This window comes from Lycium ferocissimum, unplaced genomic scaffold (assembly GCF_029784015.1).
Source record: "Lycium ferocissimum isolate CSIRO_LF1 unplaced genomic scaffold, AGI_CSIRO_Lferr_CH_V1 ctg2529, whole genome shotgun sequence".
In the NCBI taxonomy this organism is placed as follows: Eukaryota; Viridiplantae; Streptophyta; class Magnoliopsida; order Solanales; family Solanaceae; genus Lycium; species Lycium ferocissimum.
Genome location: NW_026722179.1, coordinates 148762 through 169892, shown reverse-complemented (window position 1 = coordinate 169892; position 21131 = coordinate 148762). Strand labels below are relative to the sequence as shown.

The 21131-nt window shown below is 37.5% G+C and overlaps 1 pseudogene; it reads left to right on the top strand.

Annotated features, from left to right (window-relative positions):
• Window positions 1–1647: 1647 nt before the first annotated feature.
• LOC132043479 (UDP-glycosyltransferase 75C1-like) overlaps window positions 1648–21131 on the top strand; it is a 49877-nt pseudogene continuing 30393 nt past the window's right edge.

Below are 21131 nucleotides of genomic sequence, written 5' to 3'. Positions count from 1 at the left end.
GAATATATTAGATTTATAAAAAGGAAAATGAGTTTTATTCCATTAGGATAATACATGCAAGAACACTATCTAAAAGTAAAAAAACGAACTAAATAGGTTATACCCAGAATATATTAGATTAAATAACTCTAAAACTGACCAACAAAGGCTACAAAGTTAATAGATATCATATCAGGATTAGAATATACATTATTAGGATACATAAAATCTAGAAGATCCTCTCAGAAGCAAGTAGCAAAACGCTTTAAGCCATATTAAATATCAATATGAAGAGACATCATTTACGAGACAAATAGCTATTAATTACTTGTATTTATATAGAGATATGGAACGTAGATGAGAGCTAAAGAAAATAGAAAAAGCTTTGAATGCATTTCTAGAAGTAGTAAATACAAAAAAAATTATGGTTCCAAATAAATAAAGTATGGACATTCAGATGTCGAAAAATAAACAGTCTTAATCATTCAAATGTATATTCAGATTCAGACATTTTAGTCTTAATTAATACAAATGAGGCCTAAATGATTTTCACCTGCCTATATTCATGATCATGATTCCATAGGCCACCCTAGCTGATTTTTTAAGTTTGTATACCAAAATAGGATTGTTAAATAGGTTGTATGAGTTGCTAAATACATATTATCCTTACTTAAAGTTGCAAAATCACATTGTCATTATTATACGTGTGATAACTTCAAACCTTCACTTCTAAAGATTGGGATTGAACTCTTAAGTATATATAAAGAGAGTCATAGCACTTTTGGTCATTTAGTTATCGGTAAATTTTAGTCTTTATGATATTTGATTAATCACGTTTAGCTGTTAATTATTTAAAATGTGCATGTTGGACCCGTTTGCTTGTGAATACTCACAAGTTTTCATAATTATTAATAGTTTATCATTTAATTACCCACGTATTACATTACATTTTTACTAATACTCTGTATTTGAGGATAGTATACTTCTAACAATAGTCCAAACATAACATATCTCCTATATAAAAGGACCAAAAACATACATTTTAATTAAATGAAAGTTAAAAATGTTGAGTCATATATCACAAGGACCAAAATTGGAATCACCAATAACTGAGCATGAAATCAAATTACATCCAATGTCGACCTTGAATATGGGTGTTCTTGAACTTTTGACCCCTCACTTGCCCCATGGACAGACCTTCAGGATTAAAAGCCAAAACATGTTAAAGTTGAAGTGTTTCCCATAAGACAACTCGGGTCAAAACTTCAAGATCACCCACCACCAAGGCCACATTCGCAAATCACCCAAATTTATATATATGCATGCTTCATACCAGGGCGGACCTATGTGCATTTTGGTGGTGCTCCAGCACCCACTAAATCCGACGTAGATTAGGTATAGTTATATAAGAAATATATGAAATTTGGGTGTAAATATTAAAAAAGCACCCTGGAAACCAATAACATAGTTAGGTGCTTTAGTTTCCGTGCCGAACCATAAAGGTTTAAAGCGTTGGGACTTGTGTTCGAACCCCTTCCTTTAATTTTACCATTTTGGTTAATGATAACATTAAAATGAGGCACCCACGACTCTTGAATCCTGGGTCCGCCACTGTTCATACACTTATGTAGCTTAAATGTCCAAAGACAACAATAATAAATAGCAAACATGAAGGATAATTGCCATGTTCTTCTTGTAAATTTCCCAGCCCAAGGCCAGATTAATCCATCTCTTCAATTTGCCAAGCGTTTAATCAAGTGGGGTGTAACGGTCACCTTCTCCACAAGTCTATCAGCAATAAACTGCATGTCTAATTGTCCCTCAATCGAAGGCTTAACTTTTGCTCCATTTTCTGATGGCTATGACAGTGGTTATCCCAACGTTAGCAAATCCCTCGATAAGTACCGCGAGTTCTATGCTTCATTCATCGCTCGTGGGTCCGAGTTTGTGGCCAAAATCTTTATAGCCAGGTATTGTAATAATCGAGGGCAGCTCAGAATTTTTTTTGTGTTCTATAGCTAAATTTTAACAAGAGACTAACTTATTTAGCAAAATTCATGCATACTCTTATTTTAAGTTGTTTTCCTAACTTTTTGAGATACAAAATTATTAATTATTTTTTATCAATTTATTCTAATGTTCTTTTCAATTGACGATATATTCAATTAGTTTAAAACATCTTTGTTGAAATATTATTATTATTTTTTATCAATTTATTCTAATGTTCTTTTCAATTGACGATATATTCAATTAGTTTAAAACATCTTTGTTGAAATATTATTGATATTAGGTTAAATTTTATCAATTTTAATTTTAAAAGATTTATTTTGATTACTACCGAAAGTTCTATGTTTCCTTCATCACTCTTGGATCCTAGTTTGTGGCTAGAATCTCTGTAGCCAGGTACTACAGTAACTAATGGCCGGAATATTCAGGATTTTTCCGTAAGCGATGGTAATATTTAAATAGCAAATCACTTTAATGATTATTACAATATATTATGAGCTTAACTAATACACATAGGATATAATCTTATTGTTTTAGTGAAGAAATCTTGTGCTAAAAGAGGTCAAGATTCAATTCTATCTTGTCTCTTTTCCTTTTAATCCCCATAAGCCACCAATGAACCCGGAAGCTTCGACCATGGGGTATCATTTCTGTGAAATTTTTGTCTGGTTGTCCTTGTTTGGGACAATTGCTTACTTTACTAAATGACCCTAGTTTTATTTCTTTTGAAACTTATGTACCTTTTACCCAATAGTTTAAAGATCACTTTTGAGAAAACTGAAAATTTTATTATAAATTGTTAGATCATGATCTAAAATTTTGTAACTTGTTGCAAACATTAGACTGCAGTTAGTGTTTTGTCTATAAGGTTGAGCAAAATAGGAGCAAACACCAGACCCGAGTCTAACATTGTCTGAAAGGACAATTATTCAAGTGTTAAATTTGCACAACAACAACATCAAAACTTATATTTGCACAATACGTTAAAAACAGGGACAAAATCTAAATGGTGATTTAAAAATGAGAAATTTGCGTAAATCAGCTGTCATTTCTTTTATTGTCTATCTGATTTCGCATAATATTATATATATTTACGGAGAATTGGTGTTGGATGACATAACTTCATTCAATCTGCATAGCCCCTGACAATACGCTAAATAGAAATTTTGATATTCGTCGTTAATCTGTCGAGAAATAAGATTAGAAGCGAATTCTTTTCTATTTAGCGACGAAATTTGTCCCTCACTAATTTTTATCATTTTTTTTTTTTTTTTTTTTTTTTTGGTAGGGCGAAGGAGGGGCACCCATTCTCGCGTATCATCTACACGAGCGTACTCTCTTGCAGTGGTAGAGCCAGAATTTTTATTAAGGGATGTCAAAATATAAAAAAGTAAATCCACGAAGAAGTCAAGAGGTGTCAATATGTAATATATGTACATAAAAAATATATTTACCTAACTACACCATGCAATTTTCCGACGAAGGGGTGTCGGTTGACACCCCTTAAGCACATGTGGCTCCGCCATTGCTCTCTTGGGTTGGCATTGTGGCTAAGAAGCTCAATGCCCCGGCCACACTTCTATGGATTCAGCCAGCCACACTTTTAGATATCTACAGCTATTACTTCAATGGCTATAGAAATGATTTCAAGAATTGTTTATTAGATGATCAACCAATTGAGCTTCCTGGACTTCCTTTTTTTGTGGGTACTCGTGAAATTCCATCATTTTTACTTTCGAGTGGTAACCTTATGGACTGGTTAATTCAGACGATGAAAGAGCACGTTCAGTCAATAAATATTGAAATTAATGATATAGTACTTGTGAATACTTTTGATGATTTAGAACTTGATGCTTTGAGGGCTATAAAGCATGTGAATATGGTGGGGATTGGCCCTTTAATTCCTTCATATTTTCTCGATGGAGAGGACCCTTTAGATACTTCTTATAGAGGCGATTTACAACTGTGTTCGAAAGATTACATGGACTGGTTGGATTCCAAGCCGAATGCATCTGTAGTTTATGTAGCATTTGGTAGCTACTCTGAATTACCAAACCAAATGATGGAAGAGATAGCTAAAGGATTGGTAAAGAGTAAAAGGCCATTTTTGTGGGTAACTAGGGATGGGGGAAAACCATTTGAAAATTTGAGTTGCAAAGAGGAACTTGAAAAGCAAGGAAAAATAGTGTCTTGGTGTTGTCAAGTGGAGGTTTTACAACACCCTCCTTTGGGTTGTTTCTTAAGTCACTGTGGATGGAATTCGACTCTTGAGAGCTTAGTTTCTGGTATTCCTATTGTGGCATGTCCGCTTTGGACGGACCAAGGTTGCAATTCTAAGCTTGTTCAAGATGTATGGAAGATTGGCGTCCGAGTGAATGCGAATGAAGAAGGCATCATTGAAGGGGAGGAGTTCAACAGGTGCATAGAAATTGTAATGAGGGATGGAAAGGGAGGAGAGGAATTGAGAAATAATGCTAAGAAATGGAGGGACTTGGCTAAAGATGCTATGAAGGAAGATGGTTCATCTGATGTGAATCTCAAAGCTTATGTTCATGAGGTTCTTGGTAGCCATGGATTAAGAAAGATGCACAAACCCTTACGGGTCGTCCGATTTAGAAATAAGTTATTCAAAGATTACTAAGCTGACTACTTCAATACAAGGATTATCAATAGTTGATAATTGATGTATTAAAAATTAGTATACCAATAACATACTCAGTGCAATCCCACAAGTGGAATCTTATAAAAAAAATTGTATACCGTGTATATATAAAGTTTGTGCTTACGTTATGAATTATTTGTCACTTATCTATTTTAATTCATATGTCACTAATATTAACATTTTTATTGCATAACCTATAATGCAAAAAATTATAATATATAAATTTCTACTTAACTTTAAAAACAATATAACAATTAACCATTGTTTTCATAATGCCAGACTTTAAATGGAGAATAAATCTCCTTATCAAACCAGCCAAACCACTTTTCACCAGTGGCGGTAGGTTAGTCGAAAGACGCAGTTCTTGTCTAAAATATATGCTAATGAGCATAATAATTTATGAAACACTGCCTATAATGTGTGTGTGTGTACAGTTGTACACACATGCGCGGATCAACTGTGCGGGGATCAACTTTGCAATTTATTCAATAAACTCCATTCTCTTTCATACATATATTTAATTGTTCATGTATTAGTTATGAGGAAAAGAAAAACATGAATCAAATATTGTGTCAAAGAATATTATGTTTTATGTGGAAAAAAGAAAAGACCAACCAAACATTAATGTGATATAACTTATGCTGGATTTTATGTGCAGTTTATTTTTTCCTATTTTTATAGTCAAACAATTGTAAAGTTATGTTGATTTTAATACACGAATAACTCTTCTCTAACCAGAAACCAAACGACCCCTAATGTAGTAAGCAAGTACATTCTCTAGTGCGTAGTGATGTAGCTTACGGCAGGAAGTTTTGATGCAAAACATCACAAAATTCTCACTTTTGGTTCAAACAAGATAAATGATTTGTCAAAGTGTCGGCTACAGCCAAACCTCTCTATAACGACATCGTTGGGTCCGAATTTTTTTGGCTGTTATAGAGAATTATTATTATACACCTATAACAACATTTGCTATTTAAATAATAGTTGGTTGTTATAAGCAAAAAAGATGCGTAAAATCTAATTTTTTTTTTTAATGTTGTAAAAAATAACAAATTATTTAAATTTTAAATCCCAAAGATATGAATGCTTCACTAACTAAACATTAAGGAAAGTTAATAAAATTTTAATAGAACGCTTGAATTTATGAAGATTTGCATCTAAACTTTCATCAAACAGGTATCCAATTGCTTTCCCTTGAAGGGAATTTAAGAGTTGAACTGTTGAATCTTCTAACCCAATCCAAGTAACAATAGATTGAGGTTCCTCGTCAGCACTTTCATTATCATCTTCGACTTCCATATTCTCTTGTTCTTCCACTCTAATGACATGGGCAATAATCTCTTCATCAGTGAAAGTTTCAATGCTAGGAGGTGTTTCATCAAACTCCACATATGAAATATGCTGTCATAAATATAATATATTAATGTATCAAATTAAATATTTGGTCAAAATCTATACTACTTATTATTGGTAATCATAGATATCCTATTTTTTATAAAGATGGTTAATAATTACATTACAAAAAAAAAAAAAAGCAGATAGCTGCTATATGGGGGGTGATTTTACAAAGGGTGTAATGTTATAAAGTTGGTTATTGGTGTTATAGGTAAAATGTAGTTTTAGAAAAGTAAAATCTAACATAAAAAATTGGTTCCGAAAAATCTTAGCTGTTATAGAGAGATGCTGCTATACATGAATGCCATTATAGAGAGGTTTGACTGTACTTAAAACCAGCTAAATATATACATGCACATCGGACAAAACCTTAAAAGCACCTAAAATATGCACCTGCTATGTAAAATATAGCAGACAAGTTGACGTAGGGAATCATATTGAAGCCGTACAACAATCAGTCCCAATTTGACGTTTATTAAGTCTCTAGTGTAGCTATTTTTTAGCTTTAGATTGTTATTTTGTAGTTGCAGATATCTCTTCCTAAAGTTTAGGGGAGTTTGTTTAGTGAAATCTTGTAATGAGATTATGAGTCCAATAAAATCTGTAAGCCTATATAAGTCCTACAACGGTATTGAATAAATTATCAGCCACTTTTCTCTGCAAACATATTTTTCTATTTCTTCCTTTCTTCCTGTTCTTCTTTTCTAATTATTGAGCTATCTATTGTGTCGAGTTCATCATTTGGCATCAGAGCTAGCACAATGAATGATCTTCAAGCAATTGGCGGAATCAAAAAGCTCAATAGCAAGAATTACAATACATGGGCAACGTGTATAATGTCCTTTATGCAAGGTCAAGATCTTTGGAAAGTTGTCAACGGAAGTGAAGTTACACAACCAGAGGCAGAGGATGCAAATGGAACGTTGCGGAAGTGGAAGATCAAAGCAGGAAAAATAATGTTTGTTATCAAAACAACAATTGATGAAGATGTGTTGGAGCATGTTTGTGATGTTAAAACATCGAAAGAAGCGTGGGATACACTTGCTGCACATTTCTCAAAGAAAAATGATGCAAGGCTGCAGCTTTTGGAGAATGAGCTATTATCAACAGCTCAACACGATATGACAATTTCCCAATACTTCCAAAAAGTTAAGAATATATGCTGAGAAATTTTATATTTAGATTCAACAGCTCCAATTGGGGAAACCAGGATAAAAATAATTATTAACCATGATTTGAGGAATGAATATAAAGGATTTATTACTGCAATACGGGGATGGACAAATCAACCACCACTTGTTGAATTTGAAAATTTGCTCCCTGGTCAATAAGCCATGGCGAAGCAAATGGCAGGAGCTTCGGTGAAGAATGAAAAAGAAGCACTCTAGACCAACAATAGCAAGAATGTCAAGAAACATACTGCGGGTGTGTAACACCCCGTACCTTCAGGCTAAGATTGACCTGAAAGATGAGGGTATAAGATAACCAATATGAGGTGTGTATAAAGGGTTTTGAAACCTAATCAAGGCATAAGCAAAGTCTTGGGAAAAAATAAAGTCGGAAGCTACTCTACAGAGCCTCTTTTCAAGTGAGTTTTCACAGGGTCTCAATTCAAGCGAGTATCCGGGAAAATCTATCATGAATTTGGGAAATTTTACTTCATGAAAGTTGTAGATCTTTGAAATACCTTTTCAACTATATGTCGTGGAAGCCAAACGGAGATATTTACAAGAATTTATGCCCATTTTACCAACACTATGCAGAAGTCGACACGGGCCGCGCGCGATGGCCACGCGCTGCGCATGGGGGTGCTTGCAATGGCCCCGTGACGTTGGATCAGTGCAGAAAAAGTTAACTTTTGACCTGTATAGGGTCCCGCGATGGCTTGTCATTGCCGGCCCAACACAAATGGGTCGGGTTTCGGGTCAAAACTTCATATTCTCATATTTTTACTTGTATTTAAGCTTGGGGTTTATTTGCCTAACTCCCTAATCACGAAATATCACCCTTAAGTCAAAGAGAACAAGTCCCAAGCCTCAAGAAGCCTCAAGGTAAGTTCTTCAATGATTCTAGATTGAATTCAAATCCCTAATCTCTTACTAACTCAATTAAACCCATTCTAATCCATAGAATTGCGATTTAAATGTCATTGTTGGACAAGGAACCCTAGATTACCTCAAAAAGGTAATCCTTTCCCCTTATAATCAATAGTAGTTGTAAATCGATGAGTTCAATCGATGAGTTCTTGGGAGATAAGTTAATGGGTTTGATAAAGAGAATGATGTGAACTATGGTAAGGTTTTAGATTTGTTGACTTAGGATTGTTATCATCTTACGGGTGATGAAGAATGGTGTTAATTACATCTAAATGAGATTGTAGAATCACCTAGAAGTAATAGAATTGGAATTGGGTGAAGAAAACACCATTAATGAAGGTTGTGGAGCCTTATGCCCACCAAGTGTTTGATAAAATGCCTAGATGGCCAAAACATGAGTATTGTTGCTAATGTTGATTCCTTTGACATATATTGATATAGATTAAAGTCGAAAGGAGGAGATGAACGTTTTAGTGCACTTCAAGGCAGGAATTAAGGTATGTAGGGCTTCTATCAACATGTGGGAACATCATTTTTCTTCCCCACGCCACGTTTAATTCATGAAACGTGTTTTATCCTCAGAGTTAGAGAATTATGTCTCAGTTCATGAACATCCTAGATTCATGTTAAAAATTCTATATTACCTTGCTCAATCATGTTTCCGTTATTTGTATTCATGAATATTAATTTGATTACCATGAATTGTCCGTAATCCAAGAATACTCATGTTTTGAATTCCATGGGTTCTCAGTTACAAGTCATGAATCAAGATTACTTTACTCCATGCATTTTTACATGTTTCCATGCTTTACACAAGTTATATATCTATATACATGTAATATTATACTTACAAGTCATGTTTACAAGCCATGATTACAAATCATGCTTAAAAGTCATGTTATAAAAACCATGGGCTCAGATGCCACCTATATTTATGTTCATGTTTTGGGAGTAGCATAGGTTTACCGAGAAGGTGCAGACCACCTGAAACTACGTATGCCAACATAGGGCAAGGATCGCTTCGCCCAGTTAGAACGATACCTTCAGACTATTGATTGGATCCTTTCATGTCATGTTTATGTCTCATACCCTGGCAAGGTATGGGATTGCTCCGCTGCTCGGGCCAGGTACCAGACTCTATGTACTCACGTGGTGATTTCATGTTATCGGTTATACTATGGCTCTCCCACTTAAAAATGTTTACTTATGTTATATTATATTCATGTTAGATGTTATTCATGTTCATGCTCAGCTTGTAGTTTCAGTTTCGTATTTTAAAAAAAAAAATATTACATTGGGGGGAAGGAAAAGGGAAGGGGATTACAACGTGGGGATTTGAACCCTCACCAATAAGGTGAGAGTTCAGGTAGCCAACCAACTGAGCTATTAGATCCCTACTTCATTTTCGTATTTTTTAATGTATCCATGTTATTAATTTAGGTTGTCCATTCCCCGAGCACCCCACTTATAGTTCTTTCATTCAATTGCTTTACATACAAGTGAAATTCAAATGTACTTACATTCCTTTTGCCTGGGGTCTGCATCTCATGATGCAGGCATTGATTTACAGGATGACGGATCTACTCACGAGGATTTTTGGTGAGCCCAGTTCATTCGGGGTGTTATTATTATTTTATGTCCATGCCATGTCATATAGTAGAGGTAATGCTGGGGGCCTTGTCCTGGTAAATAGTTTAGCATTCAGATTCATGTTCAGAGGTTTCATAGACTAGTCTAGCATGTCATGTCAGATACTCAGTTGTGTTTAACCTTGTCGGCTACATTATTACGATTTCCGTACTTATGTTTAAAACGCTATTTTCAGACTTATGATTACAAAATCTCATGCTTATTCAGACTTTCATGATTTAACTTATATTCGGCACCAGTACATGTCTCATGTTGATTCAGCAAGCCTTGTGATTCGCTCGGTCACATGCAGCAAGACACCGAGTGCTATGTTACGCCCAGGCCATAGTTCGGGGCATGACAAAGCTTGGTATCAGAACCTAGGTTCAAGTGTCTTAGGGAGTATATGAAACCATGTCTAGTAGAGTCCTTTTTATGGGTGTAAAGCGCACCACACTTATAATTGGGAGGCTACAGGGCATTTAGGAAAAGTTACCATTCTCTCTACTCTAGATTGTGCCATCGAGCTATGTGGTAAGAAATTTTTCAAACTTCTGTCCTTCTACCGAATATGCCTCGTCTCTAAAAAGAGAAAGAGATGTAAAGCTAATCATTATCGATGTGTTTCTTTCAGATGGAGCTGTCAAGAATGGATCAAGTTGCACAAGAATGTGCGGGGAGAATGGACGGAGCCCCTGGTGCATTTGAAGCTCTTATTCAAAGGGATATGCTCTTACTCCCCCTCCCGATAATGTAACTCTGACCCCGACTTCAAATAGAATCGCTCGTACAACAAAAATACAAAAGAGGGTTGCTTTTCCAACATACCAAATTGCCCTACATGGGGGAAGCGCCCCTTGGGAGAATGCTACATAAGACTCCAAATATGCTAACATTGTGGCAAGAGGGGCCACAAGAAGACCAAGTGCCCCAAGTTAGGCCATGGAAATTTCCCCTCAGCTCCCTATCACAAGGACACCCTTGAATGTTTCGTCTGCAGAAGATTTGGACATTACCAAAGGGAATGCCCCCAGTTTCATAATAGTATGGGTTTAAAATTTTAGCGGCATCTTCCTTGTAGCAAATGTAGCAAAAGGAATGCAGAAGAGTGCCATATGACTATGGATGTTTTATAAGTGTGGTCTCCAAGGCCGCATGCAGAGAGATTTCCCTTTGGCCAGGGATGGCAGTGCCAACAGTGGTGGTGGTGAAGTTTTAACCCACCAGGACAGTCGCAGCAGTATCAACAACACCCTTCCCAACCGGTAGCACTCAGGCACAAGCAGGCCGAGGCACCGGTAGGGGTGAAGTGTTAGGACAGGGAGGGGGGGGGGATGGTCAGGTCCTTTATCATAGTATGTAGGTCGTTAAGATTCAAAGGCATCGCCAAACATTTTTGTAGGTATGCAAGCAGTTTTTCCTTCTTGATATGTATGAGCTGGTATTGCCCCTTGATCTACTAGGTTTTTAGTGGTTATCTCGTGATTGAAAGTTCAGAGTAGAGTATTTTAATCTTTCTCTTCAAGGATGTTGACATACTTCAGTGTGACTATGTATATGGCTAAAAGAAGTTAGTGTTCGACTAGAAGATACGATTAGATGATGTTGAGTCTCTTGACATAGTCCTAACTTATTTAAGTATTTTTGGCAGCATTAGAGGGTGTGATGTTAGTAAGTTGACTTAAGAGGATTATTTTGATGGGTAATAGAGAAGGTAGGTAAGTAAATGAAAAGATAAGTCTCATGGCGATAGTCTTAGAGGCAGAACTAGAAGAATGATCAGATGGCGACTTATTGCTAGACTTAAGGGATCCATAGGCTTAAAACATCAGCTTTTGAACTAAGGGGGAGATGGTATGACAAGGTACCAAGCTATATTATGTGTTCCGTATATCGATAAGTGTCGAGAAAGAAAAGTTTGAAGTGATGTCACGTTTCCAATTCTGGAGTAATTCACGTACTAGGTGGTACTTATGCCTAGACGTACTCTACTCATAACTTACAAATGATATCATGCCCATGTTAGCGCTTTACACTTCATGTTTATGATTCAGAAATGAAGACTCCATAATGATAGTAATCTATGCAAAAGAAATGTTTTTTCATGTTTTGCACATCAGGTTGTGCTCATGTCTAAAGTTAAAGCCGTAGTCATGTCTCAAAAATTTATCATGCTTTTATACCCATGTCCATGTTATAGCTTCTAAGTGCTTTTCGAATATGATGATAATTTTGATAAGGATCAAGGAGAAGGTAACATTTAAAGACAAAAAGTCCTATGCGATTTGCACTTATGCCTTGAAAAAAGAGGAGAATGCCAAAGGTAAATGACTTATTTTGACCCCAATGATTATGCTACCCACATTGCCATTTACTCATACCCCAATCTGGTCTTCATGTATCCCACTTATAGCGATATCATAACAATGATGTTGATAGGTAATGATGAAAGTAAATCAAGATGGATCGGATGTCCTACCCACGATTCTATGTAATTTGTGCTTTTGTTCCTCTGGATAATGTTTTATGATCATGATCACAATAAGGAATTATGAGGTATGGTTATGAGTAAAGGAGATGTTGGGCTAATGCTGAGTTTCTTTCCCAAATGAATTTTTGAAACCATCTCATAACTTGGCACAAAGGATGATTTTTTTTTCCTAAGTACCTATGCCCTGTTTATGTTCAAAGTCACTTTCTACTTATGTCTTAGGTGCTTGATGAATGAAGTATTCATGCCTATGATCCCTTCCTTCATGAGTCTTATTTTATAATGAAGGTGTCGACTTACAGTGATAAGAGTAAGCTATGTTGAACCATTTCCCATTCTTTCAGTATATCTAAGTTCTAAAGGAAATGCTTTATTTAAACCCTATGTCCCTGAGTACCCAAGAGTGAAGCCTACAATTGTACTCCATGCAAGTCACACTTATGCCTTATTGTTACTTCAATACTCATGTCCGTACGTCATGGTATGTAGCTTCAAAGTACTTATGTAAATGTCATGTTGCTCATGTCCCCATGTCCCATGTCATGCTATTCACGTATTCACGTTTTATGCTATATTAATCACGTTTCCATGAACGCATGTGCCATGTTACATCCTTTATGTTCGACGTACCCATGTCACGTCTATGTTCTAAAATGAAGTGTCTCATATGATCGTACCTATGATTCCTTTCCTCTTAACCCTTTATAATTCGCTCACAAGAATAATCAAGATGAGCCAAGGTATTCGTATATATGTTTCAGAGCGAACAAGGTACGTTCCAATTTCAAAGGGCGATCCTTTCATGTACCTTGTGGTACTTATTTCAGAAGTATTCTACTCAAATTTAACGTATTCATGTCATGCCTATGCTAGAGCATTATGCTAGGAATATACTCCTATTCTATGACTCATGTTTGTCTCATTCGCACCGAGTTGCGGTTACATTCAAAGCCTAAATCGTACTCTAATCTCATATGGCTGTCATCGTGATACACGAACATCTATGATTAAGTCTATAAGTGTTTAGGTCCCATCTCTGCTCAGCATTCAGGTCTCCTGTTGTAACACTCATGTTTTCAGCATTCATATTTCATGTTATGATATCCATGTTTTCACATATTCAAATCTTATGTCAGTTCAACACTCATGTATCCAGGTTGGCCAGTATTCATGTATTAATGTTCCTTGTCCTGCTCCTTATGTCCATGCAATCGTGTCATGTTCATGCTCGTGTTCCAGCACTCATGTCATTCGTGCATAAGAATTCTTTCTCAAATCCCATGAATAGTATTCATGTATTCATTCATTTTAAATATCTATGTGTTCATGTCAAGCCGGGATTCATGACAATTAGTATTCATGTATTCATGTCAGTTCAATGTTCATGTTAGTCACGTTCATAGTTTAGTTACCCTGTTAAGTCATGCCATGCGTATTATGATGCCCTGTGAGGTCTTGTTGTGCTCTGGTTAGCTGGTAGGTGTTTGAGAAATATTAGGATAGTCCTATCTCTAAAGGAAACTCTGCCAAAATTTCTGTAGAATTCTAGAGTTAGTCCCACTTCTAGCTACGGCTATCATTCAAGGATGAATGATCCCAAGAAGGAGATAATGTAACACCCTATTCCTTCAAGCTAAGCTTAACCCGTAAGATGAGGGTATAAGGGAACTAATATGATGTGTGTATAAAGGGTTTGAAACCTAATCAAGGCATAAGAAGAGTCTTAGGACAAAATAAAGTCGGAAACTACTCTACAGAACCTGTTTTCAAGTAAGTTTGCACAGGGTCTCACTTCAAGCGAGTATTCGGGAAAACATATAAATAATTTGGAAAACTTCCTTCATGAAAGTTGTAGATCTTTGAAATACCTTCTAACGATATATGGTGAAGGCCGAACGGAGCTCTGTACAATAAGTTATGCCCAATTTATCGAACATTGTGTAGAAGCCGAAACGGGCAATGCGCAATGGCCACGCGACGTGTGTGGGGGAGCGTGCGATAGGCCCGCATCGTGGGCCCAGTGCACAAAAAGTACCTCTTTGAACTTTTGACCTGCAGAGGTCCCGCGATGTCCTGGCATCGTGGGCCAACACGAATAGGTCGGGTTTCGGGTCAGCTTCTAATTTTTGTATTTTTACTTATATTTAAGCATAGGGTTTATTTCCCTAACTCCCTAATCACAAAATATTGCCCTTAAGTCAGAGAACAAGTCCCAAGCCTCAAGAACTCTCCAAAGTAAGTTTTTCAATGATTCTAGATTGAATTCAAGTCCCTAATCCCTTACTAACTCGATTGTTCCGAATTCAAAGGGATAGAACATCAGAAAAGTAATCCTTTCCCCTTATAATCAATTGTAGTTGTGAACCATTGACCGTGTGGGGATGGGGGAATCCTAATTGTGTTCTGTTTTGTAAATAGAAAGCCGCATCCATTTTGACATAGTTGTCGAGGCTCCGAATTTACTGAGGGTTTGGTATGCATGGTTAGGTGATGCTCACAAAAAGACAATTAGCTGCACTTTAGGTCACCTGTCGGCTATCATGACAATTAAGGGTCGTCTAGAACTAATAGAGGTGTTAGCCGGACATTGGGACGATAAAGAAATGTTGTTCTGCTACGGCGAAATTGAGATGACTCCGACCTAGGAGGAGATTAGGGATGCCATAGACAAAGAATGGAACCTGTTTAAGGAGATGACACAAACCATATCACCACCTGTTGTTTCCACAGAGGCTCACAGTCTGCCAAATCATGAAGTTTCTCGCACTGACCGAGGCGCCACGGCACGAGGACCCAATGTACCTTTTAGAGACCTGTATCAGAGATTGGGAGATGTCACTGGGTATACCCTGTATCAAAGGGAGTTCAAGAGTAGGGAAGAGTGGGAAGTCGTTAGACCCTTGGCATTCACCATAGCCTTGCTAGGCATTATGGTGTTTCCACAGGGAGAATCGTTGGCCATAAACACCCGAGTGATCTACTTAGCCCATGCTATTTTCTATGGTATAACCAAGGACCAGGAAACGAGGTATTTTGACCTAGCACCCATCATCCTAGCAGACATTTTTCGAGCTTTAGACAAATGCCAGAATGGCTTCCGATACTTCTAAAGATGTAATATGTTGTTACAATGGTAGATTATCAAACACATCAACAGGGCTAAGTCCAAGTATGCGAGCAACCACAATGATAGGATCGTCCGACAAATTATTGTCCGAACCTTTGTTACATGTCCAAGGGGGCGTGAGACGCTTGGAGGCACCGACTGAGGATAGAATCCAGTGGATGTTTCCGACTTCATATCAAATAATGTGGTGGTTCAGGGTAAGAATTGTCCTTTTGTGCCATTAGAATTGTCCTTTTGTGCCATTAGCAGGGGTCCGAGGAATCCATCCTTGCTATCCATCTCGGATTCTGAGCCAATTTGGTAGGAGGCAAGTGATACCTCAGGTAGGAAATCCTGAGCAGTTCATCATTGAGTACACAGGGCAAAAGATCAAGAATGTCGGGGTGATCCTCAGAGAATGGAATGGTCGCGTAAGTTGGCTTTTTCGGGATGATAAAGAATAGAGATGTCATAGTCCTTCAAGAGCTCCATCAATCGGCACTGCCTGGAATTAAGATCTCTCTGGGTAAACGCAAGCTGAAAGCTATGGTGATTGGTGAAAACCTCACAATGGACACCATACAAATAATGCCTCCAAATCTTCTAAGCAAAGAGCACGGCCAACAAATCCAAATCATAGGTAGGGTAATTTTTCTCATGAATCTTCAACTGACGGGAAGCATAAGCTACCACTCTACCCTCCTGCATTAACACAACACCCAAACCCATATGGGATGCATCACAATAGACTGCGAAATCATTACCCTCCACGGGTAATGCTAAGATCAGGGTTGAAGTCAAAAGAATCTTGAGCTTTTGAAAGCTCTCCTCACAATTATCGGACCACTGGAAGGAAACATCCTTCTAAGTCAATCTGGTCAAGGATGAAGCAATACCAGCAAAATCCTTCACAAAGCGGCGGTAGTAGGTGGCTAAACCCACAAAACTACGAACCTCAGTAACAGTAGTAGGCCTCGCCGCCTCAATCTTCTGTGGGTCAGCCATAATCCCATCCTTAGACACAACATGGCCTAAGAGTGCCATAGATTCCAACCAAAACTCACACTTCGAAAACTTAGCAAACAAGCTACACTTCTTCAACAGCTCAAGAACAGTACAAAGATAACTCTCATGCTCCTCTATACTCTTTGAATACACCAAGGTATCATTAATAAACTGTCACGACCCGACTAGAGGTCATGTGAGTACCAGTGACCACAGAGCACCAATTCTCCTATTGCTTATCTTGCCTTTATTCACATTTCTCATCATTTACAATCATAGAAAATAATTTTCATTTAGAACATATGTACTTGTATAAACATAGGCCTTTTAGGCTATCAAAATAATATATACATATGCTTGTATAAACATGAAGACTATGGGACCATACTACCCACACATACGTAATCACGGCCCTACTAAGAACATAATGCAACACGTGACGGACAGACCCCGTCATGCCCAAAACATATACGTACAAAATGACATCTCAAATAGCACCTCACGAATAAAGGAGGAAGCTACCAACTCCTCACGCGAGTCCCCATGAATCCGCACCGGTCTCTCGTCTGCCCCGTGGGGCTACGACCATGGCCGTCCAAAGGACGTACGCGCACGAATATTGTAATTGTAGTATGTAAGGCATGAATAACATAAACATAGTAGGGAAGTCCTAGTGGCACAGGACGAGGACATAACCTTCGACTAGATGCATTTATTACATACATTTCACATAGCATATCACATAAACTATCGTACCGTATAAGCATCGTAATATCATACATGCATTTCCATATCACGCGTTTACATATCATCACTACGTACGTTACCATGTCATACATACACACATCATCATTAATTCATGTCCGGGTACCCATCGTGTGCCGCCCACCCGTGGTGATCATGTCCGCCTTTCTCGGTCTGGTGGAATTATATCGTGCCAACCGCCCTTTCTCGGTGCACGGGAAGAGTATACATCCGCCCTTTTCTCGGTACGGTGTGGTCACACGCAGCCCACTGGTGGTGGTCATATCATAATCTCATTATCATACATACTATGCGGTTGTCATCATACGTAACATATGTTTATCGTTACTATACATTTCATAGATACGTGTGGTTTTATCTTAATTTAACGTCATATATACATATACTCGCCACCCATACATTTTATAGGTACATTGTAGGCTAGCATAACGCATACATGTCATAGATTTGCAAGTATTAATGTCTTATAAGCATGTCATGGCTCTATCATGATTTAGTGTCATTATATACACATATACATGCATATATCATCATATTATATATTGGAACTCATAAGCATCTATAGTCATGTCGGGGTGACGTAAGGTCGTGGAACCCCGATTGCGTTATGGAGTAGTCAGATCATCATATCTCACCTTGAAGGGACTAGAATTTTAAGGTGAGCGTTCACAAGAAAAGAACCAATGGAATCTCACTTAAGATCATTTACTTCTGTAGGCCATTTCTTACTCTAGGATTCTTTAGATTTGACTCATCATCGTCAATTATTGAGCCCAAGCCTTATCTCTCTTTCTTATCTTATACGCGTATAACTCCTTATAGTCGTAGGCTCATCATCATTACCATCGTACTTCTGATGTATATCTCTTATCTTTCTCTCGTATGGCTATTCATAACATAGGCTCTTAGTCCTTCGGAATTTAGGAGATTGTGGAGACGAAGGAAGATCATGTCTTGAAAGGAAAGAGACTAATCATCATATGATAGATTTATCAACCAAAGGCAATAGCAAGGAGTCATGGGAAGGTCATTAGCTTTATAGCAACCTTGTATCGTAACTCTAGGATCTCTAGACTTGGCTCATCATCATACTCATAATATACTTCATCTCATACGGGCTCCTTTTGACATAGACTCATCGTTTCCAGTACATTCATAGATGTAGAGAAATTATAGAAAGGTAGGAGGATCCATACCATAGTGTCATGCCTTAGAAAGAAAGGTTGAACCTTACATACCTTTGTCGTTTAACTATTCGATTGCTTGCTCGTTCTTCTTTAATGCTCGCGTCTTTACCTTCAAGAGGATTCGCATCAACATTAGTTAAACAATCATGAGAGCGTACTTATTAAAGCTATAGAAAATCAGACAGCGTTTCCTTTGTTTATACTACTTTTCCGCCATATTCCATATCAACCCTCAACCATTCCTACCAACAAATACCACAATATCACTAGTAACATTCGTCATTCATTTGCCTTATTCGCATTTCATAATTTCATACCAATTCTCCATAATTATGACTAAAAATCCATCGTCGTATTCTTTCATATCCAATGCTTATTTCATGTTCCAAATGTCATTTATAACTCATTCATAACATTGACACGTCCATTTCCATGATTCAATCCAACTACTATTTCAAGATGACATTATTCTTCCATATCTAACCCATTTCATGTATTCTTTTGTAATTCAAGTGTTTCTACTTTATAATACTCTTAACATCATGAAAATACCATAAAACATACCTTGGATGATGGAGGAACAAGCCTTGGATAACAATTCACTCTTCCACCAAAACCCTACTTTCTCTCTTTGGAATTTCTTGGGTCGAATAACTTTGATGAAGTTTCTTCCACTTGTTTCACTCTAGTTTCTAGTTGATGATCTTTGATTTCTCTTGTTTTCTCATGGATGAAGTGTTTAGAACACTCTAGAGGTTTCTTGAATGGGGAGGTGGGAGATGAAAATGAAATGATGATAAAATCACAAAAGAAATGAATAGGTCCACTTATATAAAATCACTGAAAAGGCTCGATTTTTAATGATACTAGTTTACGTCCGTCCTCCATGCACGTATTTAAGCTTAAGAAAAAGGGTTTGCTGAAACTACGGTTTTACGGACCGTATACTAGTTTACGGGACGTATAGTGGACCGTATTTAACCTTTTTCACACTTAACGAAACTTGAGATTTTTGGCTCGCTGGAGGGACGATGCACTATACGGTCCGTAAATCACTTTCGTCGGTTGCACTATACGACCACTGGCTGGGGAATTTTCGCAACTTTATTATTTCCACAAAATTCATGATTGGCCATTCCCGACTTAACAACACATCATATACTCAAGCTCTTCATCGTTCTACTCGTCACTCAAGTACAGAAAGATTTCGAGGTGTCACATTCTCCTTTTGGAACATTAGCCCGAATGTTCGACACTCGGGGATTCTAGAAAAATTTTGCCAGAGTTTCCTTGTAATATGGCGTTACCATCCTGTCACAACAACCCATAATATCATTGCCTCCCGGGGCCACAACACAATAGTATTATAAATTGGCCACACACGACCCACTAGGATTCTGTCACTTGAAATTCTTCGTCTCGTCGATCCTTTTTCTTGCTCAATAATGACATTAAGTCTTACCAGGGTTGCAGACCTATCTCACTTGGTTTCATTGGCCAAGTATAAATACTAGCAAGTTACATAATCGTTCTCGAGTGATTCGTGTGCATACACCCATACATATACTTGTATCCCTATCCGTATTCACATTCGGGTTTGTAGCTGTATTTCATTCATACTCGCATTTGTATTATATACATATCACATATATTACATTTGCTTAACATCTTTGTACTCCTATCGATTTCATATACATAGCATTTCTATAGCATACCCGAACACGAAGGTTCAGTATCGAACATAGGCACATATTCATATAAGGTCGTAGGCATCCTTGGCATTGTTACGATCGCCTTTGATTATACCTATCTATCACGTCTTAGGATTTACCGTTCAATCTCCATACTTGTGTTCTCTTTACTCGCTTCCCTCCTTTTTGGGTTTTCCCTGTACCATTTTCCAATCCGTTGCTTCGCCTTTAGATTTTGATTTCGTATTTACATACCCTTTTTTCTATCCGCATCTTAACCAGGTCGTTTCCATAATTCATAACTACGATAATTCGTGCGTGGAGTCTTAACATACTCTTCCCTATAGTTTCGTAATCAAGTACCACACCCGACGTAGCAATCCGAACAAGGATGTATTTCACTTAGTTCATCTGGCAATCATAAGTCGATGTCTAGATTCACTCCAATTAACAACCTTCGCCCCATGGATACGTTCACAATGGTATTACGTCTAGTTACACCACTTCTGTCACCTGCCTTTTCTCTATACCCAAAATTCGCTTATAGCATCATCTTTCCCTCTTTCTACCATTTCACATTATTCCTCTTTCCCTGTACTCGGCTTATAGCAACCGCAAATGCACTTTTCCTAAAACCCGCCATTCTTGTTTTCACGGATCTAAGTCTCCTGCACTACTAACACCTTTTATCGCCTCACACTCTTTTACTTTTGTGTTACGCTCAACATTGGTTCCGAACCCAATCATACTCATGTCGTATCTCATCATCGTTGCTAAAGGCCTTACTTCCTCACCTTATCGTCGTATGGTAACTCGCATTTCATGGTCACATTTCTCTTTCCAACTTATTCTCTTATATACTTTACTCATTCTATCTTAGTGGAGGAGGTTCGTAGGAGATGCTTTTTCCTTTCCTCATAATACAACTTATCCTTTAAGCACACGTACCTCGTGGATTTCCTCTTCCTTCCAATGTCGTACTCAATTCTCTACATTCTTTCCTCTTCAATTTACCATATTATCTCCTTTTCGCATAATCAACCCTTTATTCCTCTCACATGGGATTCTACCCTTCACTCAATACCGCTTTGTCTCTTAAAGCACATCACCCTTGT